Source organism: Cherax quadricarinatus, chromosome 38, assembly GCF_038502225.1.
Source record: "Cherax quadricarinatus isolate ZL_2023a chromosome 38, ASM3850222v1, whole genome shotgun sequence".
Lineage (NCBI taxonomy): Eukaryota > Metazoa > Arthropoda > Malacostraca > Decapoda > Parastacidae > Cherax > Cherax quadricarinatus.
In genome coordinates, this window is record NC_091329.1 from 14,865,592 (window position 1) to 14,880,681 (window position 15,090).

General features: G+C 39.5%; 1 protein-coding gene across 4 annotated transcripts in view; it reads right to left on the reverse strand.

Moving 5' to 3' along the window:
- The window catches only part of LOC128692866 (retinol dehydrogenase 13), a 483,761-nt gene that overhangs the window by 130,042 nt on the left and 338,629 nt on the right, over positions 1-15,090 (reverse strand). The gene's annotated exons all lie outside the window — the stretch shown is intronic.

Genomic DNA, 15,090 nt, shown 5'->3' on the forward strand with positions numbered 1-15,090 from the left:
TTACAGGTACCTCGATGTTTGCTCAAGACAATAGACTTCTTGCCAGTCTCTCCAACACATTTCATGGAACGGTGTCCATGTCCCATGTGAGGAAGTTGCCAGGAGCACCTGCCAGGTGCTTGCTAGAAATTACCAAAAATACTATTCTGAGGGCAGAGGAGGGGAGGGTTGATTATTATAATCAAGGGGGAAGTGCTAAAAAGGGAGGATTATACAGCACCTGTGGGGGAGGATGTGGAAGGTATTCAGGCTTAATTCAGGGAATTGGAGCACAGATCCAATTCTCTAGATCAAGAGCCCCTCACCAGTGTCAAGGAACCTTCCTTGAGGGGAGGGGAGGGTTGAGGTGGTTTGGACATTTAGAGAGTGGAGCAAAATAGGATGACTTGGAGGGCATACAAATCTGGGGTGAAGGGATGGAGGGGTAAAGATCATCCCAGGATTCTTTTAATCTGGGGGCAAACACTAAACCTATAGGGGGTCACATAGCACCTAGGAATTTGGGAGGCATTCAGGTTCTAAGGAAGAGAAGTCCAGTTCCTTGGATCAAGAGCCCTTATCTGTAGTCATCCCAGAGAGGGAGTTAAAGAGGTTTTGAGCGCTAGAGGCATGGACATGCAATGTTCTTGTGAGTGTGTTAGGAGTACAGGGAAGTGATTTTTGTGATTTGACATGCTGTTGGAGTGTGAGCAAAGTAACATATGTGAAGGGATTCAGGGAAACCAGTTAGCTGGACTTGAGTCCTGGAGGTATGAAGTATGGTGCCTACACTCTGGAGGGGTGAGGATGTTGTACTTCAAGGGCCATCCAAACTGTGATGTCAGCAAGCTTCTTGCAAGGCAGTCATTGAGGTGTATAAGTGGAAAACAGGAATTAATAAAGGGGAAGTAAATAGTGTGCTAAAAATATCTAACATAGACAGGACTCGCAGCAATGGTTTTAAATTGGAAAAATTCAGATTCAGGAAGGATATAGGAAAGCACTGGTTTGGTTATAGAGTTGTGGATGAGTGGAACAAACTCCCGAGTACTGTCATAGAAGCTAAGACGTTGTGTAGTTTTAAAAGTAGGTTGGATAAATACATGAGTGAGTGTGGGTGGGTGGACCTGACTAGCTTGTGCTACTAGGTCGGATGCCATGCTCCTCCCTTAAGTGATGTGTCTGACTTGACTAGATCAAGGCATTGGCTTAAGCCAGTGGGAGAATTAGACCTGCCTCGCATAGGCCAGTAGGCATGTTGCAGTGTTCCTTCTTTCTTATGTTCTTGAATAACAGTGAAAATGTTTCTACCTTTCCGGGTCATCTTACGTCAGCAGGAGATGGCCTGTATATTAAGTAAATGATTGTATTCTAAATGGGACCAACATTGTTGCATTTATAAGGTAGGAGAGTACAGAACTGGAAACAGAAACACACTTGCAGGATATCGGTACAGGCAATTTGTGAATCTGACCATGTGGGTGTCTGCATGTTCATCGCCCTGAATATCAGTATGTCCAAGGAAAAAAAAACTTGCTGGTTGGTATGATGACACATGAACACTTCAAGAAATTTATTGAGGAAAAGTTTCACCATGAGTGGTGAAATATTTTGTCTTTATTTACAAACTTTTTTGTGCTTGTTAGAAATGCAGCACAATTGTTGTATTCAAAATATGATGGGATACAAAGTGAATTTCCTAAAAACTTGAAAATGCACTTTGGGAGTTGGAAACAACAAATTACACAGCAGCCATGGTTGCAACATTTATGATAGAGATGAGTATTGAACATACAGCCTTTCCTCACTTAGCGACATACTCATTTACCGATGAATCGGACTTACAGCGAGCTATCTAACCAGTATGCATGCCTAAATAACATATACTAGAGCTGATTTCCTCTATTCTGTTTATTACAATACAGCCTCTCCTCACTTAACGATAGAGTTCCTTTCCTAAGACTACACTGGTAAACAAATTTGTCGCTAAGTGAAAAGCATACTATAATGGTAGTGGGTTTGTGTCATTCATATCTGGTATTGTTTTAATGTCACATTTGCATCATTTATAACATTTCTGGTATACAGTGGAACCTCAAATTTTGAACTTAATCCGTTCAAGGAGCTAGTTCTAGTCAAAAAGTTTGAAAGGCGAAGCAATATTTCCCATAAGAAATAATGGAAATACAATTAATCCATTCCAGAAACCCAAAAATATTCACAAAAAAATACATTTTATAGATAGTATTACATTATAGTTTTACATACACACAACAAATATAGTGTACAATTATTAATAAATTTAAATAACATAAAATAGCATTTTTACTTACCTTTATTGAAGACTGGTGATGGCATCTGGAAGATAGAGAGGAGGAGAGAGGAAGTTGGGGTTAGTGTTTGGAAGAGGAATCCCCCTCCATAAGGACTTTAGGTACCAAAGCCCTCTCTGGGGTTACTTCCCTTCTCCGTCTTTTAATGCCACTAGGACCAGCTTGAGAGTCACTGGACCCCTGTCTCACAAAATAACTGTCCATAGTCCTCTGTTTCTGGTACCTCTAAGATTTCCCTAAAATGGGACATGGTTCTGTCACTGAACTTGTTGCAAAGATGGCTTGCTTCAGCTTGCTCAGGGTGGTACTTCTCCACAAACATTTAGACATAATTCCACTTGGTGCAAATCTCCTTAATCTTTGAAGAAAGCACCTCATCCACTCCCTCTTCCTCCTCCTCTGAAGCAAGTTCCTGAGCTGTGGTCTGATACTGTTCCAGATGAAGCTCTTCCAGTTCTTCAGTGGTTAGCTCTTCCCTGTGGTCCTCCACCGACTCTTCCACATCCTCGCCACTCACCTCCAGCCCCAGGGTGTTCCTCAATGCCACAATAGAGTCCAGAACAGGCAGAGGGTCAGCTGGGCCAGGGTCAGCCTCAAACCCTTCAAAATCCCTCTTTTGGACACAATCTGGCCACAATTGTCTCCAAGCAGAGTTCAAAGTCCTGAAAGCCACTCCCACCCAAGCCTTACCTATAAGGATTATGGAGCTGTAGATACTAAAGTGATTCCTCCAGAACTCTCTTAGGGTCAACTTAGTTAACCCTTTCAGGGTCCAAGGCCAAAATCTGAAGTGGTGCCCCAGTGTCCAAGAATTTAAAAAAAAAAAATTGTTATTTTTTCTTATGAAATGGTAGACAATCTTTTTGTGAATGTAATAAAACAAAAAGTACGAAATTTGATGGAAAATTGACGAAATTATGCTCTCGTGAATTTTGATGTGTCAGCGATATTTACGAATCAGCGATTTTGCCGACTTTGACTCCCATTTTAGGCCAATTACATTATTCCAGTCGACCAAATTCTCAGCTATTTCACTAGTATTACTTCTATTCTATCGATTGAGCACAAGAAATCGCCAAGTCAACTGTTTCAACTACAAAATAAAGTGACCGGAAATTGGTAATTTGGCCAATTTAACACAAAGTTCAAAATATTCCGATTTCAAAATAGGGTCCAGAATAAACAATGTAGGTATTCCTGGCACTAAACTATCATTTCCTCTGTTCATTAGTTATGTTTTGAGGCTTTACAAATAAATTCCATTTTGATTTTTCATTCACATAATGAATTTTTATTCACACCAAAAAATAGAAGATTTACTGTTATGCAATATTGTAATAATTGTATAAATATCATCACCACATTTGTGAATGTATATTAGACCCACCAGCTGGCATGTATTAGACGTGTGAGGTCGTTTGTTTACTCTTGAACATCGGCAAAAATTTAACATTTCCGCCACTTTGAGCTCAATTTCAAGCCATTTCCAGTGCTAACACCAATCAAAATTATCTCTATTTCTGTAATATGTCCATTCTATCAAATGAGACCAAGAAATCACAAATACAACTATAAAAAACATACGAAGAAAAAACACTGCAAAGTCGCTGTTTTAATCGAAAATCATGGTCTCAGTTTTTTCTCTCATTATACACAGTGTGCTGCAGGATTTGTTTTATGTGGTGCACACATACCACATAGATGTATTCTCTCATATCTAGGCCCAAATTTACCACTCTCAGTTTATCAGAGTGAGCTGAGCTAATGACGTAGATCTACGGTTTGGACCCTGAACGTAAAGCCGTTGATCTACGGGACGGACCCTGAAAGGGTTAAGTCTGCGGTCACTTCAAAGCACTTTTCAAACACTGCTTTGTGTACAGTTTTTTGAAGTTAGAAATGACCTGCTGGTCCATGGGCTGGGTAATGTAGGTCCTCTTTGGCATTTTCTTCCAAAACAGGCCTGTTTCGTCACAATTGAACACTTGTTGATGTTTGAATTTTTCAGTGTCTACATAAACCTTAAACTCCTGTACAAACTTCTCAGTCGCCCATTTGTCTGAACTGGCTGCCTCACTATGTCTTACAACACTGTGTATGCCAGTACGCTTCTTAAATCTGTCAAACCAGCCTCTGCTGGCCTTAAATTCACTATTAGCACTGGTTCCAGGAGTTTTCTGTACCAGATCGGCATGCAACTTCCTTGCCTTTTCACAAATAATCGTCTCTGAAACACTATCACCTGCCATCTCTTTATCCTTGATCCACACCAGCAACAACTTCTCAACCTGATCGATTGTCTGTGGTCTTTTTTTGGTTAGCATATTAACACCTTTCGCAACATCAGCTTCCTTGATTTGTTCTTTCGTTGCCAGGATAGAAGCAATGGTCGACTTGTTTTTCCCATACATCCTGGCAAGCTCAACAAGTTGCACACCACTCTCATACTTCCATATTATTTCCTTCTTCACATCTATGGTGTTTCTCACTTTCTTTACCACAGGGGTGCCACTAGCAGCTTTCTTTGGGCCCATGGTAGCTTATTTCACAGTCCCACAAGCACTAAACACAATGAATTAATCATAAAATGTTTGAATGAGACTGCAGGTTAGTGTTCACTCAAGCATCAACAAAGGCAGACTGGCTCATGGCACCTATGCGGGGACGCGGACAGAGTGGGCTGGTGGACAGGTCCAGTATCCGCTGGTTCGAAAGAAGGGACGAGTTCGATAATAGGGACAAAGCTGGTTCGAAAAAAGCAGTTGAAAGGCGAAGAGTTAGATAAGCGTTACGTTAGAAATTTGAGGTTCCACTGTACAGTGGACCCCCGCCTTACGATGGCATCACGTTACGTTAAATTTGCCATACGATACATTTTAACGCAAAAATTTTGCCTCGCCTCACGATAAAAAACTTGCCTTGCGTGATTCGTCCAGGACACGTCCCACATGTGGCCTCAGCGCCAGTGTTTACAAGCCAGCCAGTGCGGTCGCATCTACGCATACATTCGGTACATTTCACATTATCCCAGTGTTTTTAGTGCTTTTAACTGCAAAATAAGTCACCATGGACTCCAGAAAGCTTCTAGTGCCATCCCTGTGGTAAAAAGGGCGAAAATTAGTATGGAATTGAAAAAAGAGATTAACCCTTTCAGGGTCCAAGGCCCAAATCTGGAGTCACGCACCAGTGTCCAAGAATTTAAAAAAAAAAAATTTGTTATTTTTTCTTATGAAATCGTAGAGAATCTTTTTGTGAAGGTAATAAAACAAAAAGTACGAAATTTGGTGGAAAATTAACGAAATTATGCTCTCGCGAATTTTGATGTGTCAGCGATATTTACGAATTGGCGATTTTGCCGACTTTGACTCCCATTTTAGGCCAATTACATTATTCCAGTCAACCAAATTCTTAGCTATTTCACTAGTATTACTTCTATTCTATCGATTGAGCACAAGAAATCGCCAAGTCAACTGTTTCAACTACAAAATAAAGTGATCGGAAATTGTTAATTTGGCCAATTTAACACAAAGTTCAAAATATTCCAATTTCAAAATAGGGTCCAGAATGAACAATGTAGGTATTCCTGGCACTAAACTAACATTTCCTCTGTTCATTAGTTATGTTTTGAGGCTTTACAAATAAATTCCATTTTGATTTTTTATTCACATAATGAATTTTTATTCACACCAAAAAATAGAAGATTTACTGTTATGCAATACTGTAATAATTGTATAAATATCATCACCATATTTGTGAATGTATATTAGACCCACCAGCTGACGTGTATTAGATGTGTGAGGTCGTTTGTTTACTCTTGAATATCGGCAAAAATTTAACATTTCTGCTACTTTGAGCTCAGTTTCAAGCCATTTCCAGTGCTAAAACCAATCAAAATCATCTCCATTTCTGTAATATGTCTTCCATTCTATCAAATGAGACCAAGAAATCGCAAATACAACTATAAAAAACATACGAAAAAACACTGCAAAGTTGCTGTTTTATTCCAAAAATCATGATTTCATTTTTTTTCTCTCATTATACACAGTGTGCTGCAGGATCTGTTTTATGTGGTGCACACATACCACATAGATGTATTCTCTCATATCTAGGCCCAAATGTACCACTCACAGTTTATCAGAGTGAGCTGAGCTCATGGCGTAGATCTACGGTTTGCACCCTGAACGTAAAGCCGTAGATCTACGGGACGGACCCTGAAAGGGTTAAGGAAATGTGTGCAAAGTGGGTTGAACTGCAAACCTTTACGGATAAAAATCACCCTGACACAGTTACTGCAAGCCGTGTTGGCAACCTGTACAATGACAATGTTATGGCCCATTTTAGGAAAGTCTTAAAGGAACGGGAGGTATAGAGCTCTATGGACAGATTTGCTGTGCGACAGAGGTCCAGTGACTCTCAAGCTGGTCCTAGTGGCATTAAAAGAAGGGAAGTAACCCCAGAAAAGGACTTGCTACCTCAAGTCCTAATGGAAGGGGATTCCCCTTCTCAACAATAACTTCCACGCCCTCCCCTCCTCCCATCCCATCAATCATCGCCAGATCTTCAATAAAGGTAAGTGTCATGTATTCTATTCTTAGTAGAGTATTAACTGTGCATGTCTTCTTCAGTTTGTGTGTATTAAAATTAATATTTCATGTGGTAAAAATTTTTTTTTTTCATACTTTGGGGTGTCAGGAACGGATTAATTTGATTTCCATTATTTCTTATGGGGAAAATTAATTCACCTTACGATAATTTCGGCATACAATGAGCTCTCAGGAACGGATTAACCCTTTGACTGTTTCAGGCCCCTCTCTGAAACTGTCATTCTATGTCGCTCAATTTTTGAAAAAAAAAAAAAGATTATTTTTTCTTATGAAATGATAGAGAATCTTTTCCTGATGGTAATGACACCAAAAGTTCGAAATTTGGTCGAAAACTCATGGAATTATGCTCCCGCGAAGTTAGCGGTCTCGGCGACATATGCGTATCGGCGATTTCGCCGACTTTGAGCCCTATTTTCAGCCAATTCCATTGTTCCAGTTGACCAAACTCATAGCTATTTCTTTAGAACTCCATTTTATCTATCAGCTGAGTACAAGAAACCTCCCATTTACTAATTTGGACTACCCAATATGGTGGTCAGAAATTGGCAATTTGGCCAATTTCACGCAAACTAAAAAAGATGCCAATTTCAAAATAGGGTCCAGAATAAACAAGGTAGACATTCGTGGCACTAAAATAACATATCCTCTGTTCATTAGTCACATCTCTAGGCCCCTCTTATATTATTATTGCTTTCTATTTTGATTTTTTATTCATACAAAAAAATACAAAATTTACTGTTATGCAGACTACTGCATTATTGTAAAAATGGTATAAATAATATCAGTGCACTAGTGAAAGAATATTAGACTCCCCAGTTGACGTGTATTGGACGTGTGGTGTGATTTATTTACTCCTGAACATTGGTAAAAATCGAACATTTCCACTACTTTGAGCTCAGTTTCAAGGTCGTTTTCATCGTCAAAGTAATGAAAATCATGTCTATTTCTGTAATATGTTTTCCATTTTATCACCTAAGACCATGAAAACGCGAATACAACGATAAATACTATACGAAAATACACCTCAAAGTCGGCGTTTTATTCCAAAAAAACGATCAGAGTTTTTTTTCCTCATTACGCAATGTGTGCTGCAGGATTTTTTTTATGTGGTGCACACTGACCACACAGACCCATTCTCTCACATGTGGGCCTACCAGCTTTCTCCCGCTTGATTTGAAGCCACTAGAATTATTGAGTATATATACGTCAGAAACATTGGCTCGTAAGATGTATTTATACGTCGAAAACAGTCAAAGGGTTAATATCGTAAGGCGTGGGTCCACTGTATTTTTAAATGTTTATACAGTAGTGTACTGTATGGTGAAACCCCAGGTTTCGGCCACCCTGAGAATCGGCCGCTTTGGGTTTCGACTGCTTTTTTTGGCCAAATTTTGTCCCGTGTTTTGGCCGTTGCCCCAGGTTTTGCCTGGCGTACCAGACCTGTCCACCTGCCCATGCTTGTGCACCTGCCTGTGCAGGCGTCATGAGTCAGTCCAGCGTTGTTTATCCTTGAGTGAACATTACCCTGCGTGCTCATCTTGCCAACCAGGCAGCCATCCATACTGCCAGCCAGGTAGCCAGTCAGCCATCCAGCCAGGCAGCCAGCAAGCCAGCCAGCCATCCAGCCAGGCAGCCAGCCATCCAGCCAGGCAGCCAGCCAATCATCCAGCTAGCCACCCAGCTGTCCATCCAGTCAGCCAGCCATTAATTGTGACTGTGAAATAAGTCACCATGGGCCCTGGGTAAAGAAAGTGAGGAACACCATAGCAGTGAAGAAGATAGTAGAAAAATATGAGAGTGGCGTTCGTGTGGGGGAGCTTGCCAGGATGTACGGCAAAAACAAACCAATTATCACTTCTATCCTGGCGAAGAGATAAGAACTCAAGGAAGCTGATGTTGTGAAAGGTGTTGTCATGTTATCCAAAAATAGATCACAAACAGTCGAAGAGGTTGAGAACTTGTTTGTGTGGATCAACAATAAACAGATAGTGTTTCAGAGTAGATCATTTGTGAGAAGGCAAGTCAGTTGCATGCTGATCTTACAAAGAAAATGCCTGGAACCAGTGCTGATGTTAGTGAATTTAAGGCCAGCAGAGGCTGGTTTGACAGATTTAAGAAGCATAGTGGCATACACAGTGTGGTAAGGCATAGTGAGGCAGCAAGTTCAGACAAATGTACAACTGAAAACTTCATGAGTGAATTTAAGGGGTACACAGACTGAAAAATTCAAACCCCAACAAGTGTTCAATTGTGACAAAATAGGCCTGTTTTGGAAGAAAATGTCAAAGAGGACCTACGTTACTCAGGAGGAAAAGGCACTGCCATGACACAAGCCTATGAAAGACCGGCTAACTCTCTTGTTCTGTGCTAACGTTAGTGGGGATTTTAAAATGAAGCCTTTACTGGTGTATTACTCAGAAAATCCCAGAGTGTTCAAGAAAAACAATGTAATCAAAAATAAATTGTGTGTCTTGTGGAAAGCAAATAATAAGGCATGGGTTACAAGGCAAATTTTCAAAGAGTGGGTCCATGAAGTGTTTGGCCCCGGTGTGAAAAAATACCTCATGGAAAATAATTTACCACTCAAGTGCCTCCTGGTAATGGTCAATGCTCCTGCTCATCCTCCAAACTTGGAAGACCTATTGTCAAGGGACTTCAGTTTTATAACAGTTACGTTCTTGCCTCCTAACACCACTCCTCTCCTCCAGCCCATGGACCAGCAGGTCATTTCTAACTTCAAAAAAACTCTGCCCAAAAGCAGTGTTTGAAAGGTGCTTTGAAGTGACCTCAGACACTCAGTTGACCCTTAGAGTTCTGTAAGAAACACTTCAGTATCCTCCATTGCATAAGCCTTATAGGTAAGGTTTGGGAGGGAGTGACTTCCAGGACTTTGAACTCTGCTTGGAGACAATTGTGGCCACAATGTGTCCTCCAGAGGGATTTTGAAGGGTTTGAGGCTGACCCTGCCTGTTGTGGAAGATATTGTGGCACTGGGCAAGTCCATGGGGTTGGAGGTGAGTGGCGAGGATATGGAAGAGTTGGTGGAGGACCACAGGGAAGAGCTAACCACTGACAAACTGCAAGAGCTTCAACTGGAACAGCATCAAACCACAGCTGAGAAACTTGCTTCAGAGAAGGAGGAAGAGGGAGTGAAGTAGGTGCCTTCTTTAGTGATTAAGGACATGTGTACAAAATGGAATGAGTTGTAAACTTTCTGTTGAAAAGTATCACCCTGACCAAGCTGAAACAAGCCATATCTGCAACATGTTCAGTGACAAAACCTTGTCCCACTTCTGGGAAATCTTAGAGATGCCAGAAACAGAGCACTTTTGACAGTTTTGTGCGACAGGGGTCCAGTGACTCTCAAGCTGATCCTAGTGGCCTTAAAAAGACAAAGAAGGGAAGTAACCCCAGATAAGGACTTGTTACCTAAAGTCTTGATAGAAGGGGATTCCCCTTCCAAACAGTAAGTCCTCCCTCTCTCCTCCCCCCTATCTTCCAGATACCAGCAAGTTTCTTCAATAAAGTTAAGTAAATGTCATTTTAAATGTTTATTTAAATTTTAATTTATCTATTGTATAATATATATGTATTTATCTGTGTTGTGTGTATGTAGAACTATAGTTATTCTTTAAAATATGTATTTTTTGTGGATCTGGAACGGATTAACTGTATATACATTATTTCTTATGGGAAATATTGCTTCGCCTTTCAGCTGTTTCAAGTTTAGGCCGAGCTCCTGGAACGGATTACGGCTGAAACTCAGGGTTCCACTGTACATTGTAATAAACAGAATAGAGGAAATCAGCTCTAATATACATTATTTAAGTATGCAATGAGGTCAGATTATTATTATAATCAAAGAAAGTGCTAAACCGACAAGGGTCATACAGTGCTGCAATGCAGTGGTCAGAGAGCCAGTTGTAAGTCCGAGTTGTCGTTAAACGAGTACGTCATTAAATGAGAGGCTGTATACAGTGAACTACTGTATAAACATTTAAAAATATACCAGAAATATTATAAATAGTGCAAAGGTGACATCAAAACAATATCAAAGATGCTTGACACAAATTCACTGCCATTATAATATGCGCTTCACTTAGAGAAGAATTCGTTTACTGACGTGGTTTTAGGAACGGAACTCCGTTGTTAAGTGAGGAGAGGCTGTACTGTATCTTTCCTGTGACACTGGAGACATAAACCTTGAGGAACAGGATGAAGTTTAGGAAGAGCAGTGGGGAGGCTAAGACTTGGGCTGAAAGCAGGGAAAGTGTTGTTAATCAGTTCCTAGAGAAGAATGGCTAAAAACTGAAGTAGGTTCAGACAATAATAGGCAGTTTTCATGGAGATTGTGAGACTTCCATGAAATCTGATGTTCAAAGAAAAGACCAAGTAATCTGACCATATCTTGACCAGGGATACAAGAACCACATAGGTATAGAATGGGATGAGGGATAAAAGGTCATCGTAAGAAAGTTATCCAGTTTGTTTTAGCAACATAAAAAATTAAAGCCACGGGATGCAGCCCATTTGGAAACAATCTATAGTTTAATGGAGAGGTTGCAATGTGTTCACAATCTGTGCCTACACAAGCAATAGCAAAATTGCTACATATAAGGACGACCAGATATTTAAAGGAGAAATAGCAGGAAGTTCGTTAATGACAAGCAGGAACAAGGTAGTGCTATGCTTTCAAAACAGGGCATATCCCAGCAAGGCAGGGTGATAAAAAGAGCAACCATTCACAATTACAGTGGACCCCCAACATTCGATATTAATCCGTTCCTGAGAGCCATCGAATGTCGAAAATATCGAAAGTCAAATTAATTTTCCCCATGAGAAATAATGGAAATCAAATTAATCCGTGCAAGACACCCAAAAGTATGAAAAAAAAAATTTTACCACATGAAATATTAAGTTTAGTGCAATAGAATAATTACAATAACAACAGAATAATTGACACTTACCTTTCATGAAGATTGGTGATGATTGATGGGATGGGAGAGGAGTGTGGATGGTGTTAGTGTTTAGAAGGGGAATCCCCTTCCATTTGGACTTGAACTGGCAGCCTCACCATGCCTTACCACACTGTGTATGCCACTATGCTTCTTAAATCTTTCAAACCAACCTTTGCTGGCCTTAAATTCACTCACATCACCACTAGTTGCAGGCAATTTCTTTACCAAATCATCATGCACTCCCGACACACGCACTCCACTTTCGTACTTTGCAATTATCTCTTTCTTCATTTCAATAGTCATTAGCACCTTTTTTCTCGAAGGGTTGGCACTAGAAGCTTTCTTGGGGCCCATGGTTACTTATTTTGCAGAAACAAGCACCAAAAACAGTGATAATATGGAATGTACCGAATGTATCCTTAGATGCGCGCACACTGGCTGGCTTGTAAACACTGGCACACATGGTGCAGTTCAGGCCACACGTGGACACGTCTCGTACGAATCGTATCGAATGTCGGGTTTTCCATCAAATGTCGAGGCGAAATTTTTGCATTAAAATTCATCGAATGTCGATGCCATCAAATGTCAGAGGTCCACTGTACTCTGTTGTCTTTCCAAAGTGCATGTAGCAAAATTGCTACACATAAGGACAACCAGATACAGTGGTACCTCAGGATACAAACAGCTCAAAATGTGAACAATTATGTAAGTGTATTTATGTAAGTGCTTTTGTAAGTGTATTTTTGGGGTTCTGAAATGGATTAATCTAATTTACATTATTCCTTATAGAAACAAATTTGTTCGGTATTGGCACTCGAACAGCCTTCTGGAACGAAATAAGTTCGTATCCCGAGGTACCACTGTATTTAAAGGAGAAATAGAAGGAAGTCTGTTAATGACAAGCAGGAACAAGGTAGTGCTATGTTTTCAAAACAGGGTATATCCCAGCAAAGCAGGGCGATAAAAAGAGTAACCATTCACAATTACATTTCTGTTGTCTTTCCAAAGTGCACGTACATTACACGTACATCACACTTTACTTCCCACACTACCTTTTTTTTTTGTCAGTTGATTTATTCAAATGAAAAGGAAGCTTGTTAAACATTTTGCACCCTGGCAGATTTGCTGGTTTTTCTTTCCAGCTTGTGAACATATAAGATGACAGATAACTCTTACTAACATCTACTTGCAGTAAGTATACATTTCACTTTAATTTCCTGTGTGCTGCTTTATAATTCATAGTTCTGTAATTAGGAGGCCTTGTCTACTATTATAAGCAAAGAAAGTGCTAAACCGACAAGGGTCATGCAGCGGAGGCCTGGTCTAAAAACAGACCAGACAGGTGATGATCTCTGTAAATATTAACATATACAGGTCCGCCATCACAAATCCGGCATCATTGGGACCTGTAGTGTGCTGGATTATTGAGTTTGTTGGATTACAGAGTGGTTAGGTTAGAATACACTTAATAAAGTTAACCAACTTGACTTACACAAGAAAGTTCACTGAACATCGGCAATAATCAAACATTTCCACTACATTGAGCTCAATTTCAACATACTTTTCGTCGTGAAACCAATGAAAATCACTTCTGTTTCTGTAATATATCTTCCATTGTATCAAATGAGACCAAAAAACGAGAATACAACCATAAAAACCATACAAAAGTATACTGATTAGAGGCGGCTAATGTCTGAGAAGTGAACTCCGTTATTTATCATCCGATTTTTTTCATTTTTGGTGTACATTTAAGAAGCATCTGTCCATCATACATTGCCCAAATTTCAATAAGACAACCCAACAAACAACTGAGAAAAAAAAATATTTACCAAAAATCATATATGGCAAGCCCAAGGCATTTACTGGAAATAAGTCACCTTGACTTTTTTGGGTTATCCTCGGTTCTATATACATATGCCGTTATGTATGATAATCTATGTAACTGTATTTGTGTATACCTGAATAAACTTACTTCTATTCTGTCAAATGAGTAAAAGAAATCACCCATTCACCTATTTCAACTACCCAATAAAATGGTCAGAAATTGGCAATTTGGCCAATTTCACACAAATTTTTAAAAAATGCCAATTTCAAAATAGGGTCCAGAATAAACAATACAGACATTCCTGGCACTAAAATAAAATTTTCTCTGTTCATTAGTCATGGCTTCAGGCCCCTCTTATATTACTCTTGCTTACCATTTGGAATTTTTTTTCACACAAAAAATAGAAGACTACTGCATTATTGTAATTGTATAAATAATGTCAACCCATTTGTGACTGCATATTGGACTGGCCAGTCAGAAACGTATTAGACAGTGACATCATTTGTTTACTCTTGAACATCGCCAAGAATCGAACATTTCCGCTACTTTGAGCTCAATTTCAAGGTACTTTTCATCGCGAAACCAATCAAAATCATATCTATTTCTGTAATATATCTTCCATTCTATCAAATGAGACCAAAAAAACAAAAATACAACTATAAAAACCGTATGAAAATATACCACTATGGGGTGGCTAATGACTGAGAAGTGAACTCTTCGTTATTTATGGTGCAATTTCTTTCATTTTTGGTGTACATTAAGAAGCATCTTTCTATCATACATTGCCCAAGTTTCAATAAGACAGCCCAACAAACGACTGAAAGAAAAAAAAATATTTATCAAAAATCATATGGCAAGCCCAAGCCAGGCACTAGAAATAAGTCACTGACTTTTTTCTGGGTTATCCTAGGTTCTCTACACATATACTGATATGTATGATAATCTATGTAGAGAAAATAGCTTTTTTGTTTCAGTTTTATGGTGCACTACGAGTGTATATCACAGTTAGCCCTGTGCTATACTCTGTTTTCTCTAATATAATCCCCTAAGACAGGGATAGGAGAATGGTACTTGCATCGCATATCCTCTTCATACCTCTGTCGAACCGCTTGGTATTATGCCAAATATTATTCATTCTGGAGTATTAATATGTTTTTATGTTATTTATGTTGTTTATTATGTCATATTAGATCAACTGTGATAGGCAAATAAGCTGTAGTGTTGATATTAGCATAATAATAAAGCACATTCCCCTGCATCGCGAGACTGAGCTCATGGCAACCAACAGTGGCTTCAAAGTCACCTTATCTTTTATGGACAATGTGCTTTACACAACGAGAAGCATTTCTTTTATTCGTTGGAACCATGGCTAGGGCTAAAAGTAAGCAGGT